A 20,280-nucleotide genomic window follows, 5' to 3' on the forward strand; every position below is an offset into this window, starting at 1 on the left:
GTGTGCACATATGTGTATATGAAAAGAACTTGTAAATTGTAATTGCAGTGAGAATTTAGTGACGATTGGATAGGATACACTTAACGCCAGTTATATATCCTTAAGGATAGATTTCTGCATGTGATTTTGCATTTCATTGGTTGCAATCATAAATCGTAAGCATTGCAGATGCTTTGAGTTTTTATAGGGCAGGAGCTCCCAATTACCATTTCAGCATTGTGTCAGGTAATACTGCCAAAGACACAAAATCTGAGACTCTTAGGGATGTCGGCATCCTCCTATATAATATAGGATAACATCATTTTAATGGTGTAATTGAATAAAATGACATTCAACTTCAGAGCGTGAGGCAGGTAGCGCCAAGTTGCAAGGACAGGCCTAACTGTATGAAGCCAACCCAGCCACGTAAGCCACTGTACATTAATGGCAGTTCTGTTACAGAATGAGGACAGATTGCCCTTTATATCTTTTCAAATTATTTATATGTATCCGTGGCATACATGCAGTCTGGCAGCTTCTTCACCAATGTGTGTGTACATGATATGCCTTAAGTGTTTTGTATTATACGTGCTTGGCAGAGGAAAAGTATCATAATGTCTCAAAGACAACTGGGCAGGCACCGTTGCCTATCTCATAAATTTTCCTGTTACTTGGTGGTATAAAATGTGTCATTTTGTATGTCAAACTTATTCTTCCTCTTATCAAGTCAGAATACTATTGTGATGGGGAAAAAGTCACAGGCTTTTATAGTAGAAAAGGCCTGCATTCCAGTCGCTGCTTTGCCAGGACCAGCTGGGCTCAATTTCACCAACTCTGAAATAGGGACAATATTAACAGCAGACAAAACTTGTGTCAGAAAACCATGACTCTGAAACTCACTTAATCATAAGGAAATGCATTATTTCTCATCACAAGAAGTCGTGGAGTAGGGCAGCCTCCAGGCAAGGTGTGTCAGGGTTTGGCTCCACTTCTTTGCATCCTCTCCATCCTCTTTCCTCTATTGCCTTTACTTCCCCCAGGGTCAGAGCAGTGTGTCTGCAGCATATCGAGGCATCACATGCAGACCAGTCAGTATCAGATAAAGAAATGTGTGGGAAATATCAGAAAGGGAGACAGAACATGAAGACTCCTAACTCTGGGAAACGAACTAGGGGTGGTGGAAGGGGAGTAGGGTGGGGGGTGGGGGTGACTGTGTGACGGGCACTGAGGGGGGCACTTGACGGGATGAGCACTGGGTGTTATTCTGTACGTTGGCAAATTGAACACCAATAAAAAATAAATTTATTATAAAAAAAGAAGAAGAAGAGAGACCATTTCTCCTAGTATCCCCTTTTCACGAGAGAAACTCTCACAAAAGAAGTCCTTCAGGTTTCATTGGCCAGAATTAGATCATATGTCCACTTCTGATGCCTATTGACATGGGAACCGGGACTTCCCTGGGAGCTAAGCAGACCATGGGGTTGGTTGTCTCCTACCACGTTACATGGGGGGTTGGGGGCTAGGTGTCGGAACAAACTATGAGTACTTTTTGGAAAGAAAGAAAAAGAAGAAAGAAAAAGAAAGAAAGAAAGAAAGAAAGAAAGAAAGAAAGAAAGAAAGAAGAAAGAGAGAGAGAAAGAAAAAGAAAGAAAGAAAGAAAGAAAGAAAGAAAGAAAGAAAGGAAGGAAGGAAGGAAGGAAGGAAGGAAGGAAGGAAGGAAATGGAGGCTGAGTGGGTCAATGACTGGAAAGCACCTTCATAGGGTGCTCTGAGTAGTAAATGAAACCGTGTATTATGGGAAGACTATCCTTATGTGTCTGACACAAAGGAAACACTGAAAGCTACTGATATCACTGTTGTTGCTGCTGTTGTTGTTGTTGTTGCTATTATTATTAAGCTCTAGGTGAAACAATCTAATAGGAACCATGCTTGGATGGCTGGAATTCATAACTTCATTACTTACTATCTCCATGACTTGGACTCTATACGAAGGATTGGAAGACTTTTTCTCCAAAGAAAAGCAAATATTTTAAGCTCTGTGGGGAACATAGTTTTTGTTTGTTGTTGTTGTTGTTGTTGTTTTGTCACATACTTTGCTTTACTTTATCCAACCCTTTAAACATGTCGAAACCATTCTTTGCTCTCACATGGTACTAAAAAAAAAAAAAAAAAAAAAAAAAAAAAGACCAGTAGTGGGTTTTCCAGCCCCTAACTTAAAGCAGCTACTCTCAGGGCACCTGAGTGGCTTGGTCAGTTGAGCTGATTTCAGCTCAGGTCTTGATCTCAGGGTCCTGGGATCGAGCCCCACATCGGGCTCCCTGCTCATCGGGGAGTCTCTCTATCACTTGAGGATTCTCTCTATTTCTCTCCCCTCCATCCCTTCCCCTACTTGTGTGTCTGCAAGCTCATGGGTGCACTCTCTCTCTCAAATAAATAAATCTTTAAAAAAAATAAAGCAACTATTCTTTAGCTTCTCTGTGCCCCAGTTATTCCATCTGTACCATGGGCTTACTTGTAGTGCTTCCTTTGGAGGGTTGTGCGGTGGTGAGGATTAAATAATTTATGTATACAAGTTAGAACCAGGACTGACAGATGGCACTCAATAAATATTAGTGATCGGGGTGACGGTGGTGCTCGTGGTTTTAATGCACCACGTGTGCTCATCAACCGACAAACAAATTCAGAGGTAAAGCACACCAACAACCACAAGTGACTACATGATAAGCTAGTAACAGACTCTGTGGAGTTAAGGTATGTAACAAGTGACACAGAACTGGCTTCCAGGGAGAGGAAGCTTGGCACACGTATGCGTCAGGCAGACCTGGGTTTCAATTCCGAGTCTACTTCTTTGCAGTTGTGGTGACCTCGGGGAAATCATTGCCCCTCTCTGTACCTCACGTTCCTCATCTATCAAAATTAGATACAAATAAGGCCTGCCTCGGGATTGATCTGAGCACTAAATAGGATGCACATCAAGAACCTGGCACATGGCAAGCGCTCAGAAAATGGCAGTAACTATCATTTTCCACTCTCTTTTCATTTATATTAAATGCCTCTGAGGCTTTGTCTTCAAAATAGCCAGTCCACTGCACAGTGGAAAATAGCAATTTCTGGATTGTGATTTGACTATTGGTTTTGACTGCCATAGCCAATCCAGTAACTGAGAACAACCACTGTATGTAGAAAAACAAGAACTGACTGGTTAATTAAGCCTTAAATGATGATCCAATAGCCTTGCGTATATACACAGCTTGATTATGATTTCTTTCAGTTATGTACTGCCTTCCTTAATATAACTGACAGGAAAATGATTGAATTTTAATTATTCAATTTTAAACTTTATGCCCAGAGGCTACTAAGCTTCAGTTTAACTTTGAACTGAGCTGATTGGGCATTCCCACCCCAACTAGGCTAATACTCCATTTCACCTGCTTGTCTTACATGCCTGCTAATACAGATACTAATTTAGGTAAATCTTGGAGCTCCTGACAAAAGCCATCCAGATCTGGGACAAGAAGTCCCACCATAGGGACGCCGGGGTGGCTCAGCAGTTGAGCCTCTGCCAAAGCTCAGGGCGTGACCCCAGAGTCCTGGGATCGAGTCCCACATTGGGCTCCCCGCAAGGAGCCTGCTTCTCCCTCTGCCCATGTCTCTGCCTCTCTCTCTGGGTCTCTCATGAATAAATAAATAAAATCTTTTTTAAAAAGTCACACCATAATGTGGGTATTATATATATATTGAAGACACGGGGGGCAAGGTAGCAGAGGGATGCTGTTTGCAAAGAAATTGAAAGGAGAAATGTATAGTTCTGAATTTCCTTCAAGTATCAAATTTGACTTTTAACGTAATATGGACTAACATTGCAAAGCTACCTACTTGTGCCGCACACAGTTGAGGGAGCTGAATCATGTAGAGGCCAAGTAACTTATCCAAACTCATGTAACTAATCATGTATCAAGGAACAAGTCAGCTGGCCCTCCCTACCAATTATCCATTCAGTTTTTGTGCTGAATCAATGACATATTAAACTGTAGTCTCTCAAATCCTCCCAAAATACTTAAGCAGTGTCCCATTTATAACTCTCTTGTTTCAGCCTGTTTAGCCCTCAAGGATAAGAATAACTAATATTTACCAAATTACTGGGATTAGCTATTTAATAAGAAAATTTGATCCCTCTATGCTCTGTAGGTTCCTAGAAGGTGAGAACCATGTCTGCCTTGTTTACTTCTATAATCCCCAGTGTCTAGAGAAATGCTTGGAACATTTTAGATATTTAATATGTATTTCTTAGATGAATGCAAATTCGAAATCCTAGAAAAAGGAACATGAGATTTAAACTTCTGACCTTGACTCCTTCACAATGAAGCATCAGATACCTGAGAGCACTGAAAGCAATTCAAGGTCTACCTCACTTAACCTTTAGGGAGTAGATTGCTGCAAATCCCAGCTGAGGAATGCTCCAGCATAGGGAGAATTGTCCTACAACGAATGGTTCACTCAGTGAACCCATGGTTCACAAATGCTCCACTCAGATCTCCCTCTTTCAGAACTGAAAGACCTATTCCTCCAACTGCTGGGAGTACTGGCTGTAGCATCACCCTCAATTGTTAGCTCTCAATGGAAATTGCCTCCGCTGAAGAGATCCACCTTGGCCAAAGTCACAGCCTCTCCCTGAAGTAGCCAATACCCAGTGAATACTCACTGAAGGGGTATAAAAACCTAGTCCCCTTGCCCAAGCTCAGACAACTCTAAAGGGCCTTCCTAGCTTCAAAACACCTTATATTTCATTTACTCCTCACAATAGCCCAGAGAGGTAGTGATCACTGAGGATACCAGAATTGGCATAAAACAGGCAAATGACAATCCTGGGATGGATATGCAAGTCTTCTGATTCTGATTTTTTCCCTACAATACTGTCCTACCTAGTTTTTAGTGTCTAACGGCTATATGTCAATAAAGACCTCCCTATGTTGTTTATACCATCTGTCTTCTAAACATGTCTGAAATGCCTTACCTCCTATGATTAGGTCTTCAGCCTTCTGTTAGAAGAAATTATTCTCTATTAAAGCACAAATATAGAGAACTATACTTTTTTTTTTTTCAAATCCTTGACCCAGTAATTCAATTCTTGAGAATGATTTAACTGAAGCAAACTACTAAATACGTGAGCCACGTGGTGCAGAATGTTCTGTGATAACAAAAAGAAAAAGAAAGAGAAAACAAATTCTGGAAATAATCCAAATGCCCAGCAAGAGGGGAGTAAACTTCAGTATATCAAAGTCTAGAACAGTGGTTTTCAGACCACAGATTGCAATCCACAGGGAGTGGTAAAAATATTGTAGTTGATCAAAACCAGCATTTTTTTTAATGGAAAAGGTAAAAAAGAAAACAGAATGAAATGGAATAAAAGGAATGAAAAATATCAGAGTGCATCACCTCTTGTGAAGGTCACATGTAACCTTATTTCTATGTAAATATGTATGTGTGTATGTGCACCTATGTATGTTTACCAAGTACAATGTAGAATTTATTTCTTAGTGTGGAACATACAAAATTTTTAAGTGTACTGGCCTAGGTTATTATCCATTAATTGAAATTTATTGCAAGAAAAAAAGCACCTTATAGTATTGCTTGAGGCCTTTAAAACTCTATCACCCACCAACTTCTTCCTCTATCCAATCCTGCTTCTTGCTCTACCTTCCCTTCTACCAGTGTTGATCCCAGAGACACTTTTTTTTATTTTTTTATTTTTTTATGATAATTACACAGAGAGAGAGAGGCAGAGACACAGACAGAGGGAGAAGCAGGCTCCATGCACCGGGAGCCCGACATGGGACTCGATCCTGGGGCCTCCAGGATCGCTCCCTGGGCCAAAGGCAGGCGCTAAACCGCTGTGCCACCCAGGGATCCCGAGACACTTCTTAATAAACATTCTACATGTGCATCTCTCTATGTGCCAGCCAACTGGAGAATCCAACCTACAACAGATCCCACCATATTCTCCTTTTTCATTACATACTTTCCAGGCAGGCACTTTTCCCTGGCATTCCAAGTCCTCCCCTTCCCAGGATTTATGTAAATGTTCTAATCAAGTATGGGACACAGCACACAGTATGGGATACAGGCACAAATGGGAAGAAGAAGCTTCTACTCTTTCTTGTTAGATCCAAGCACTGTGGGGTTAATAAATTCCTTCTCCAGACACCTAAGAAATATTTTTCAAACTCCCTTTAAGTTAGGAAGAGTGAACACATTCTCCAGGAGAACTAAAGATATAGCCTTCAGTGGCCAGGAACCTCACTATCCTTTTGAAGTCTCAAGTTTTATTCCTAGAGATATTTGTGAATTTGTCATTCAGATCAATAATATGCCATGTTTTTCTTTAAAAGTAATGTCCCCACCAACTTTCTTAAATGAGTAAAATTACCTCTCCAGGAAGGTGAGCATTATTCGCCCCGTGGCTTTTCAAGCAAGAATATATCTTGAGTTAAAATGTGGCCTGTGATCAAAATTCCTGGTCAACTGGTAGAGATATACTGGGGAAATACAGCATACTCATTCTGACTAGTCAGTTTCTACACCTTCCTGCTTATTAAGTATTTTGAATATCATCCCCACCTAAAATATGTGGCTTTTAGGGCAAATGGGTTAGATCACATTTTGTCATACCAATTATTTTTCATTTTCTTCCTTTTAGAGTTTTTTTTCTCTTTCTTCTTTTGCATTTCTTCTACCCCTCCTTCTGTCTCACCTCATTCCTCCATCTCCTCACCTCTGGCCTTCCTTTCTATCTTCATTCGCCACCTGCTTTTTATTTTTTGCTCTCCGTCTACACATCTTTATGACTCTTTTAGGTTAAGTTTGAAGCAGACAGTTTAGTCATGCTGATGCAGGGCTCACATTTTGCATCTTGATTAATATTCAAACTTGGAATTAGGGATCCCTGGGTGGTGCAGTGGTTTGGCGCCTGCCTTTGGCCCAGGGCGCGATCCTGGAGACCCGGGATCGAGTCCCATGTCGGGCTCCCGGTGCATGGAGCCTGCTTCTCCCTCTGCCTGTGTCTCTGCCTCTCTCTCTCTCTGTGTGTGTGACTATCATAAATAAATAAAAATTAAAAAAAAAAACTTGGAATTATGCTAAATCCTTCAAACACTGGTTTCAGGTAATCCTGCTTTATGGAATCTAAAAGGCTTGATCAATTAATCTACACAGTACTGTTTAATTCTGGTACTATGATACTTTGGTCAGATTCCTGTCCAATGGCCTAAAGCCCATCGAGCCTAGAACACTTCCCATATCCTGGTTGAGCTCAGAAAGGAGTCTAGGTGAAACATAGTCCAAATTTTGAAGAGTATCATATAAAAATCTAAGTAGCTGTTATATCCATAATAGCTATAGCAACATTATCAACAGAAACAACAATAATAATAGCTAAGGTTTTTTGAGTACCACCATAAACCTGGCAATGTGCTATGAGGTCTTCATATATTAAACCACTTAACTTTCACAACACCTCAATGAGACAGGAACTGTCATTTTCCTGTTATTCACAAATGTTGACAATGAAGCTTGGTGAGGTTATGGTTTTTTGCTGAATATCATACATCTATTAAGAGATAAAACCAAGATGTGAACCCATGTAGTCAATCAATAGAAGCACGTTTTCTAGAATCTTCCAAGTTTCCCTCAGCAACATCATAGGGAACCCAATGACTATGCTGTGTGCCAGTTTCAGTACAATGTTGATAGATTGTAGTGTTCTGTATTCTTGCACATACTCACATATACACACATGTAAACATCTATACTGCAATGTAATGCACGCAATCACAGAGACCCCCACCCCATAGAAGTTTTCATAGTCTTGCCAGGTTGACTTGTTTGTCCTCGATACTACCAGAGTCTACACATTCCTTTAGTAAGGATTTATTCCATTATATTCAGTCATAGTTAACACCATCTATTTTCCTAACTACATGATGAATTCTTTCCAAAATGTCTACTCAGTTCACCTTGGGATCAACAGCTCTTAGCATCATGGCTGTTCCATAGGAAGAACTATAGAAATGAAGAAATAGCATAAGGGCAAAAAGAGGGGAGCTACTGACTCTTACTAGAGATGTCATGGAAAGATTTGCAGATGAGGTGGCATTCTGGTTAGGAATGCCCTGAGTATATAAGAGCAGAAAACACATTACAGGCAAAGGGAATAGACTCTTTCTAGCACCAAAGAAAATGTTGAAAACTCTGAGGGATGGAGCACAAGGTGCATGGAAGAGGATGCTGTGTGACATGGATAACAATCTAAAGAAACCTACAGTATAAATAAACAAATAATAAATAAATATATATATACTTTATATATATTTTTTACTTTAACAATACTATATATATATAATAGATTGCACCCACTTTTTTTTTACCACAGTTGAGACATGTAGCTTAAATTTTCCATAGAATAAAAGCAATATGACATATGACCACCAAGTTCTTCAAACCCCTCTTTTTACTATCAGTTCCTCTTAACAGAAATGAAATTCTTCAGATTGAGGTAATATTTTAAATCCTATTTCCTGAACAGAATTATCTGCCACATTCTGAATAGATCATTTTACTCCCTCAAAAAAGGTCTCTTATTATTTTCTTGCATTTTATCAGGGAGGCTTTTCTTCTATTACAGATTCTTACAATTCATGTGCATGGTTTGCTAATTCATGTAATGTTGAACATGTTCTTGCCAGCATGTTTCATTACATGAAGCCAATTTGCAATCATGGATACTTGAAAAATTTATGAATGCTAAAGTTTGATTCTCTTTCCTTTGCAATTGCTTGTTTTTCAAATGCTTATTTTAGGCTTTTACTCTTCCTCAAATTTACTTTAGCTATGTTTTGTCAGAAGCCTAAATGCATTCAGGGTCTAAACAAGTATGCTAAATGAGCGAAGCAGGCCAGTTATAAGACAATATAGAGAGGTGACGCCTATAGTGAAAGGAGCGATAAGCCTTATTGAATGACATTCAAAAAAGGAAGAGAAAACAAGAAAATTAAAACCCTGTTCAAGCAGAATCAAAATATATTTGCTGGCAAATTCCTAATTTTTCACAATGCTTTAATGATTATATGGAATAGAGATTTCCATAGCATGGATAGTGTCTCCGCTACAACCAGAGACTATTCTATGTTGACAAGAAGATTAAGTATAAAAAATCATGGGTATGAAACATAGGGCCAGAACAGAGCTAACAGCATGCATCTGGCTCCAGAGCTGGCTATGTATATGGTTATAGCATCCAAACCACAATATTCAGGGGGACATGATTAACTCAGTTGGGAGTGATCAGTGTTGATAGTCAATAGAGCCTAATACGATGGGTAGGACATGGCAGTAGGCATTCTGAGGTGTAATGATGCTGAATCACACCAGCATGCGTTCTAGGGGTGGGAGGGCCCATCTGGTTGAGAATTTAGGCATAAAGGAAACTAGATCCAACTCTTCAGGGAAGTTGGCTTACATGAAATTAGTAGAACATCAGGGTTTTAGGGGAGTATATTAGGGTTCTGCACAGGTTTCTGTGGATTCAGTGTACAAATTAATAAAAAAAATAAGGAACACTGTGATATGGGCTGAGCATAAAGGAAGAATGGGAGAATGGCTGTGAAGAAGTGAGTACTTACGTACCCAAGACACATCCAGGCACGTGAGGTACAAGATGACAGCACTCAGTCTACCAATTTGTAAAGCTTGACACCAGGCTGGTTCTACTACAGACTCATATAGTAGGTGGGGCTAAACTTATGGGTCAGAAGTATTAGGGAAGCAACTAAATGGGGCTGGGGCTGAAGCTGGGAAAGTTAGAGGATGACTTTGAATTTGTCCTTGCTGGTTACCTAGATAAAAACTCTATCTTTGTCCTGTTGGTGCCCACAGGATTCTATAATTCCATTTTCTTCTCTGAAATCCTTGAGCTTTTCCTATGAAAGTCTGATACAATCCCCAATACACCTTCCAACTGCTGACATGCTAGCTTGAAAGGAGAAGAAGCTGTTACAGATGATCTGTGCTAGGGTTAAGGGGGTTAATCCAACTTTAACACTGGGCTCTGAGGAATGCAGTATTCAGTGAATATGGTAAACTCAGGGGTAGTGTGAGCCAATTATGATATTGACAGTGCTTATGACATAGTGGGTGGAGCACAAGAACATGATCCCCCAGTAGATAGTCTGTATTCAAATAGAAGGGAATTCTTAGGGCTGAGTAGTGTGTCTTGTTTGCCATAGGATCCAAACTAGAACCTGGGAAGAGAAGACAGGGCCCCATTACTGGATGAGGGGTTGGCAAGGACTAAGTAGAGAACTAGGGCTGCATCCAAGTGGAGAAGGGGCTGGGGGCATGGCTCCAAAGAGGGACTAAACTAGCTATAAAGGAATGGAGCTAGATGCCCAGTGTTTATGGTGAGGTAGATATTTAGGTGCCCAGAATAGCAAGACCAGTACCAGACTCCACTCACTGATGTGACTAGGTGTGCCAGTCTGGCCTCATATTGCAATATTGGCCCATGACCTAGTGGCACAAAGCCTGTAGCTTGATGAAATGGTACCTGTAGCTGGGTAGGGCCTGGAAAGTCAGGGCTTGACACTGGTTTTGCAAAAGCAAAAGAATATTTAGCATAATTATGAAAATTGATCTGCTGCCAAATCAGCATATACCTAGATCTTACTATATTGAGAATTAGAGACGATGGCATAGACTATTGCACTTTACTATTAACCTGCACTCCCCAAAGAAAATAATCATAAATTGTAGAAGAAACAATAAAGGAACTGCGTATCACACTGTAAATTGAATGAACCTTGGCTCACTGTTATTAGGAATGATTTAATGAAAGCTGCTCTCCAGAAATGGAGCTTTGTAATCAACCGAGAGCAGAGATAGAAAAGAAATACTTTCAAATCGGTCACTTGACAGTAAGGAGGTAATGAATGAGATCACAGAGGCTGACTCAGAGAAAGCAGTAAACTGAGCCAAAGTCTCTGACTTACAAGGAACGGGGAGACATGGAAAGGGTCCCATTGCTCCCACTTCCTCCCAAGCATCAGTTTTCCCATCTGCTTAATGACAATGGTAATAGCTCAGGTCTGTGTTTCTTGAACATTTTGATTATAAAATAAATGAAGCTCAGTAGCTTTCCTACTCTCTGTGGTCAACATTTTGAGCAATCGAGCGGGGTTCTGTAAGTAGGGATGCAAGCTCCTAACAAGGCACTTTGACAATTGCCTCTGAATCTAGTCTTTCTTCGCATTGCATGGCAAAAGGTGGGTGATCCCGGTCTGTCCCAGTTGTCTCCTTTAAATGATTCAAACATGACTTTTACAATGGCACAAAGAGCCATCATGGATGCCTGTGTTCCACCTGGGTCACATCCCAGATCTATCTGCATCTGTACCACTTTCTCGGGGCTTTTCTTATTCTTCTCTCTGCCCTGTTTAGGGTCTAGGCTTCAATTTGCTGTCAATGCAGGACCCTCATATTGGAGACAGTTCAGGCCTGTTTACCTTGTTTTTGACACTGTTGAGTACACAACCCCTGGCACGTATTACTTTGGGTGCACATACCACTAATTGCTCACCACCATCCGACCTCAAACTTGCACAAGGACACCGAGCCCATCTCTAAGGACTCTGCTCAGGTTGGCCTTCCCTTAGGTTCAGCTGGAAAGGAATAAGACCACCATATTCCTCTTCAGCACTAGCAGGCTATATTCTATTTCAGGGGCTCAACGTGGTAAAAGTTGGTCTATCTTCACCTTTGGGCGAGCTTATTTTGCCTCAGATGGAAAGCTTAACAGAAAACACCACATGAGCATTTGACTCTGTTTTGAATATTAATGGTGCTATACGAAAAAAAAAAGAGAGAGAGAGAAAGAGAGATTCCATTCCTTCCACAGTGGCTGAGAAGCAATGCCATGCAGTGTTTACTAGCCAGCTGTTAGCATGCACGGGTGCAGACTGACAGCAGAATCAGCAAACAATTGGCTCAATCTTTGAAACATGTTTTTGTGCCAAGCACATGAAGTTTTAATTATAAGCACTTTGAAATATTCATGGTTATTGAATTTCCTTATTCCCATGCAGAAACAAGATAAAAAGTTCTTTTGAAATCTGATGACAGAAAACACTTGATGCTGACAACACACAGTTGTGTAATGCCTAATTAATCACTCATAGGAAATAAGCATTTTGCCCTGAGATGGTTATTATGCTCAATGCCAAAGTATAACAAACCAAAATGTGGCCTCTATCATACTTCCACATCTTTGTAAAGGATCTTATCGACATACGCAAAGGTGACTTTCGTTGACATGACATGTGTCAGCATGCTTGGTCATGAAATCTTCGGTTACCCAGCTTTGCCAACGTCCTCTTATTTCATCATTCCTATGTCCACTGAAACTTATACACTGTTCCCTGAAACTCAATGTTCAGTATTCCACTTCCCCTTGAATTCTGGCCTCAGTGAAATTCAGACATCTGTTCATTAAAGAAAAACCATACCAGGTACGTAGACTACTGAGAAAAACATGACATAGCCTCTGCCATGAAGAATTTCGCGGTTCAGAGGCCACATTAGCCATGTAAACAAACAAGAGTAACACGAAGTTAAAAATGAGAAGTGCAAAAAATGTAAAAAAAAACAAAAGGTTTAAACAGAATTGAAGTAGTATTAAAGCATGCTTCGAGAACTCAGCGATTCAGTGGCATCAGCCAGACCTTCCCCCGTCACACCTGTTCCAATCTAGTCGACTCGTCTTTTCTAACTAACCACCTCCTATAGCCCATACTTTTGTGTGGTGGCCCCAGATACTCACGCTTGCCCTTCTGCCGATGTTCACTACAGCCTCCCTGTCTCTCCACTACCAGTGTTGATCTCAAGGTTCATGCTATAGGTCGCTACTGGAGGTCTGTAGAGAAAGGAGTGGCCAACCCTATTACAAAGATTGGCCTTCCTTTTTGGGATGCAAGGATTCCTCTATGATTCCTTTTGATTCTTTCCACAATATAAACACTTGGGAAAAAATAATTCTCAATGTGTGAACCAGGGAATATCTACATTAGAGTTATTTGGGACACTTGTTAAAACCTCAGATTCTTAGGCCCCACTCCCAGAAGAATTCATCAAAAGTTCTTGGGAAGTCCAGTCACCTCCAAGAATTCTGCTATACTCTGTAGTTTACATGTTTCGAGACTACGTACCCTAGCGAACCCTCTCAGCATCACATCCTGGGCTTCCTCTCCCTTGATCCAGCCTTCAAATTCTCTTTACATTCATTCATTCATTTTGTTGATAAGACTGGCAAGATCCCTAGGTTCGTGGATCTTACCTTCTAGTGGAATTCCAGGGACACATAGGGACAAGGTCTTGAGAGTTCTCTTAACATTTTTATACAAATATAAAATACAAACAGTAAAGTGCGTAAATCTTAATGCGTAGCTTGATGAATATGTTGAACATATTTTCATATACTTACCATCTGGATATTCTTTTTTGTGAAGTTCCTATTCAGGTAGTCTGTTCATTTTTCATTGAGTTGCCTTATTAACATGGAAGTATTCTTCTGTGATTCCTGAAACTTTCAATACCACAAACCTATCCCATATACTTCGTAGTGGTTGGATTCACCTTCTACAAACCTGCCCACTTTTTTCTTCATTCCTTCCAGCTGGAATTGAGGTGTGCTTCACCTCATCTAAACTATATCACTCACACTGTGCTTGGGATTCACACTCTCCCACCTTTTCATTGTTCATGTATCTCAACCTTTCCTTCTCTACTGAACTGTTCCCATCAACAATTACATATTTTTTAGAGATTTATTTACTTGTTTGAGAGAGAGAGAAAGAAAGAGAGAGCAGAGGGAGAGGAGAGAAAGAATCCTCAAGCGGACTCCCTGCTAAGTGCAGAGCCCAACGTGGGGCTCAAACCCAGGACCCCGAGATCATGACCTGAGCCAAGATCAAGAGTTGGATGCTTAACCTACTGAGCCACCAGGTGCCCCACCAATTACATACTCTTATTTTTCACCTGTCTTTATTTTTTAAAATTTATCCCCTTGACTTCACTGCCCGAGTCATCCTTACGTACAAACTTCTCTAAAGAGTCGTCTGTACTCGCTGTTTCAATACACCTTTAAAGAGTGTTTCATTCACTCTTCAACCAAAATCCAGTCTGAATTCCACTCCGATCACTACAACGATTCTGCTCAAAATGAGGTTGCTAAATGAACTCTATTTCAAGAAATGTAATAGATACGTTTAGTCCTCATGCCACTGCATTTCTCAGTCACACTTTTATGATTTGATTCCCCACCCTTCCATCTTGAAAGATTCTCTCCCTTCGACTTCTCTGACATACTCTCCTGATATCCTTCCTCTGTCTTCCCCTGGAACGTATAGTTCCTCATAGATCTGCCCTATACATTCTTCACTCACATGCTTCCTGGATGATGTCATCAAATTTATGGCTTTAATTACCATAGGTATTCTGATGACTTCAAAATGTTAATGTCCAATCAAAATCTCTCTTCTGTATACCAGATTCATATAAATGACTTCCTATTTGACATCTTCCTATTGAGTTTTCACAGTCCTTAGACTCAACATGATAAAAGAGAATGTTCTTTCTGTCACCTAAAACTTGTTCTTTTTTCCTGTGCTCTTACTCACAATAAAAGATAAAATGTTCTACAGAAGCCAAAAACATGGGCCTTTTTTTGATTCCTCTCCTCACTTTATCTTTATCATGTCCCATAGATTTAGCACCTACCCTTGTATCCATGCATTAAACTAAATCTCCACTGCAACTTTCTTACCCACACAATTGTCATGTTTCTCGTGAACTACTGAAAAATCTCCAACCTTGTCTCTATTCAAGCATTCTTGCCTCCCTTGTGTCCCTTTTATGCCCGTCATGCATAATGACATTTAAATTAATTCTGACCATATATATTCCTATTTTATAAAATAACACTATTTTAGTCTATAGTCTACAAATGTGACTTTTTCACCAGAAATCTACATCTATCTGACTTATACATTGACTGAGCCAGATGGTCAGTTTCTTTTCTTACTCTTTATTTATTTAAAATTATAAAATCTTAACTCACAGTTTTAGGATATTGGAGACTGCAGCAAGTATTTCATGGCCTTTTCAGATTAATTGGGATATTAAGACAAAATGAGGAGCCCAAAATTAGGGAGACATGTCTCAATAAAAACTATTATCAGTGCGCCATCAGATTCAAAGTTGACAAGCACATTGCACTCAATAGCTGGAACATTGGATATTTCAACTTGTCAGAGAATAGGTTCCAATTCTAGTCTCCAGTTTCATTTGGCTCTCAAAAATATTCTACATGTTCTAGTAAAGCATTTAAGTATGAGTTTTAACTATGCCTAATGATATGTCATTAGTTTCTTTCTCCAATGCGTTTAGGAAGATCTTTAGATTTGGGGGAACAGTCAAATTCTTGCCAATCCTTTTGGAAACCATTTGCACTTAAGATATTTTCATAGGTTCTCCACGGTATTATACATAATGATGCTTTGTCCATGAAATCATAGGCTTAGGCTGTTCAAAATACTGTGTCTGCTGTGAAGACAAGATTTTATTTCATCTTTCCCTTAAAAAATTCATATGTGCTTATTTTTCCTCAAGGCTAATCATTCTTAACTGAATGTTCTTTTTCTTTTGCCATTTCTATACACAGCATGCAGAAAACATGTTTTCAATATCCATAGTTTCATCACTTTCACAACTTTCACTAACTTCACTTCAGGAGGTATAACTATTTTTTCTGTGATTACAGCAATTTGTAGAATGACATTCAGGTGCCAGGTCTTTATTTTCGAAATAAACTGCGACTTTCTTCACACAGAGCTGGTCCTCCTTCAGGTGGGCTCCTAATGCAGCTTCTCTAGTCTTTTTTTTTTTTTTTAAATGTTTATTTATTTATGATAGTCACAGAGAGAGAGAGAGAGAGAGGCAGAGACATAGGCAGAGGGAGAAGCAGGCTCCATGCACCGGGAGCCCGACGTGGGATTCGATCCCGGGTCTCCAGGATCGCGCCCTGGGCCAAAGGCAGGCGCCAAACCGCTGCGCCACCCAGGGATCCAGCTTCTCTAGTCTTAATCACGAGTTACAAAATAACCACGAGTTACAAAATTTTCCTTCTTCCATTGTATGTGGGCTTTGAGCAATAAACAAAACAAAATGTGATCTAGCATTTCTTCCAGAGGTACACGTGACACATATACAGGGGACTGGTTCATACCTTACACATCAGTAAAGCAAATTTTAAAGAAAAATATCTTCATGTTTGATAGATATTTACTCTTCCACTTTGGGTGTCACTGATATCATGTGATCTCCTATGTTCTCTGTCATATTTTGCCCAACCAGCCTTCTGCTTTTTCACTAGATATAACTCTTATTATTAACTTTGCAGGGTTTTTTAGCTTATAAGCTGTACCTTCTTGATTTACTTTTTAAAGTTGGTTCCTAAAGATTTGATTTTTAAAAATGATTTTATTTATTTACTTGAGACAGAGGGCATGAGAGAGCACGAGTGGAGTCGGAGGTGGTAAGGGACAGAGGGACAGGGCGAAGCAGACTCCTCGCGGAGCAGGGAGCCTAATGTGGGGCTCCATCCCAGGACCCCAGGATCCTGACTTGACCAAAGGCAGATGCTTAGCCCACTGAGCCACCCAGGCGGCCCAAGGTTTGTTTTTCTGTAAATTATCACGTTCTCCCTTCAAATAACCTTACACAGTTTCCCAAAGAATGTAAGAACTTAAAGTAATATTTTTCTATTTCCCCACTTCATTCTTTGTGCTGTTGCTCTCATACCTTCTACTTATGCATGTTAAAAATCCAAGAATACAATAGCATTTTTTGTTTTAAAGTCAGCTATAAAATAAAAATTTAAAAATAGGAAAACAAAAAAATAAAATAAAATAAAAATAAAATAAAATAAAAAATAAATAAAAATAGGAAAACATTTTATTTTACCCACATATTAACTATTACTAGTACTATTCAGCTCTTTAGAAAGAGATCAAATTTTCCATCTGGTGTTGTTTTCCTTCTGTCCGAAGAAAGTCTTTTTATCAATCCCTGTACTGCAAGTCTGCTGGAGATAAGTTCTCTCACCTACTGGTTGTCTGAAAAATCTATATTCTGCATTCATTTGGAAGACATTTTTGCTGGATATAAGTATTGGTTGCTAGATATTTTTTTTTCTTTTAGTACTTTAAAAATGCCACTCCAATATCTGTGGCTTGCATAGATTCTGATGAGTCCACTATACCCATTCTCATGCTCTTTAAGTGATATCTTTCTTCCCTCTGAGTTCTTTTAATATTTTTTCATGCGATCCCTCCTTTAATTAGGATGTACATTGGTATGGTTTTCTTTATTTCGTTTGGCTTTTGTTGCATTTCTTGCATCTTTAGATTATCATTAAATCTTGACAATTTTAGCCAACATATATTCAAACATTTTTTCCCTTTGGGAAACTGCAGTTACACATGTTAGATTGTGGGACGCTTTTCTACAAGTCAGTGAGGGCAGTGTTCATTTTTTGTGTTCAGTGTTTTTATTTATCTGTACTTTATTTTGGCTGATTTTTATTACTGTAACTTCTATTTCACTAAAATTTTCTTCTGAAGTACCCAATCTGCTCTTAAACATTTTCAGATATTACGGTTTCCAGCTACAGAAGTACTACTTGGAGTTTTAAAAATAGCTTTTTAATCCTTTCTTAGTTTTGTTCATGCTTTCCTTTAAGTCTTTGAGCAAATTTAAATAAGCTCTCTTATACTTCGTGTCAGTTAATTTCATCTTCTTTGCCAATTTTGGGCCAGCTACTATTGCCTCTATTTTTTCTCTAAGTTATGATTCACATTTTTTTGTTTTGTCCCATATCTAATAATTTGTCATTGATTGCTAGCCATTGTAATATTTCATTTTTAGTTATTTGGGGGTTTTCTTTCTTCTTTTAAGCATTGTTGAATTCTGTTTTGGAAAGCAGTTAACCTGCTTGTAGATAAGCATGATCCCTTTGAGTCTTATACTTAAGAATTGCTGGAATAGCTCTAGAAGGGACTTTTTTCTAGGCCTAGGTTATCCCTGCTACTAAGGTTGACCATTCTTGGTTCTCTACTACATAGTCTAGTTTTGCAAGGAAGTCTCTTCACTATAGGTGGTAGGAATTAAAATGTCTTGGGGAGTTTTGTAAGCTCTGAAATTTGTTCAGTTTGTCATCTCCCTGAAAATTGGATTTTGCTTGGCTCCTCAAAGAGTTTCACTCTAAACATGCTAAGATTAATATTCATTCAAATACCTTTCTAGCCATCTTTCTTGCATAGCTCTTTGTTCTCTGGTATCTCCCAGAGTTCTAGCCCCCTCAGTTTCCTTGAGCAATTATATCTGTCTCCTCAACTGAGCAAGGCTTCTAAGTATTTCTTGGGTTTCCCATTCCTGTGTAGTAGACTAGAAATTGCATCCAGATAGAAACTCATGGAAAAAGTAGGATTCAATTTGTCTGTTTCCTTTCTCTCTGGGCTCAAACTCCTGTGCTGGCTCTTACCTACTGTTTGCAAACAGTTATTTCATATATACTATTTATTCCCACTTCTCTAGTAAGTTATAGCAGGAACACAATTCCCATACCAGTTATGCTTTCATGAGAAATACCTGTAACTGATTTTAACAACTTTCTTCAGAGTGTTACTTACATCTCATTGCACCTCTTTTGCCATAATGAGTATGATATTGAAAGATACCCATGTATTCTTTGTGTTTCCTCTGGTTTAAGTAGCACATTTATCCATACCCTTCTGGATACATATATGTCAGATTTGGTTGGGAAAAGATTGGTTTACCAGTGACATCATTATGTCTTGTTGAAAAACAATATAAAATTGTTGATGGATTTAGGCTGTCACTTAGCAAAATTTGTAACACTGAATATAACTAGGGGAAATTTTACCACTGGTTCAATAAAATCTAATCTTTCAAATATTCCTTTTCATTATTCTTGGTTTCAATTTTCCTTTCTGCATGCTTTAGTGAAACCAGCACTTTCACAGATTTCTTTTTTTCCTACTTAAACTCACAGATACATGTTCCCTGTTCTCACTGGAGTCCTATTTTCTAGGTATGTTTATGATGCTATTCTGGATCGTACTATTTATATTACCATTTCTTTCATTGCTACATTTACACTTTAGTACACTGTTTGCAGCCACTGATCCATTTTTTTGTGAATTGGGGATATATCTTAATGGATTAATTACAATGAAAAACGCATATACTGCAGACATTAAAAATACTATTAAAGTGACGTGACAGTGTATTTCTACTTACATAAAGGCTAAAAAAAAATCTATGCTGACACATATGAGAAAACAATTACCTTTTTAGGGATGATGAGCTGGAAGGGGCACTCATGAGGTTTAAGGGATGCTGGTGGTAATGTATATCTATATATGGGTGCTAGTTATGTGGGTGTGTTTACTTAGTAAAATTTCACTGAATTGTTCAAGTATGTTTAATGTTTGTTCTTTTTATTGTGTGCATGTTACAGATTGCAAAAATGTTTTCTTAATGACATTCAAGTATGTTAACTGAGATGAACTGTGACTATTAAAGGAAGGGCCGTTAATATTAAATGATCAATGCAGTCTTATACATGTGAAATCTTTAAAAATATAATAATGAAATTTGAAAGAGAATTTCTGTGAAATTCATCTTACTTTAAAATTTTTACTTCATTTATTATTCTTTTAAAACTGCTAAACCAGGGGTGCCTGAGTGGCTCAGCTAGTTAAGCATCTGCCTTCAGCTCATGTGATGATCCAAGGGTCCTGGGATAAAGCCCCATGTCAGGCTCCCTGCTCAGTGGAGAGTCTGCTTCTCCTCCTCCCTTTTCTCCTTCCCCTGCTTGTGCTCTCTCTGTCTCTCACCCTGCTCTGTCTCTCTCTCTTTCTCTCTCTCAAATAAATAAAATCTTTTTTAAAAAAACCACTAAACCACTTATGGAATAGTTAATACATACAAGGCAACCAATGTTCCATGGACCGTACATTGAAGAATTCTGATTTAGAGAATGGGTTTCAGGTACTTTGCTTTCTGCTAATTTTGCCTAATGCAGCAATAGAATGTGGATAATCTAAAGTAATCAACCATGTTGTTTAATGAATAGGAAGAATGCTTATTTCTGAAGAGCAAATTCTGAAGAGC

The sequence above is a fragment of the Canis lupus genome, chromosome X (assembly GCF_048164855.1).
Source record: "Canis lupus baileyi chromosome X, mCanLup2.hap1, whole genome shotgun sequence".
In the NCBI taxonomy this organism is placed as follows: domain Eukaryota; kingdom Metazoa; phylum Chordata; class Mammalia; order Carnivora; family Canidae; genus Canis; species Canis lupus.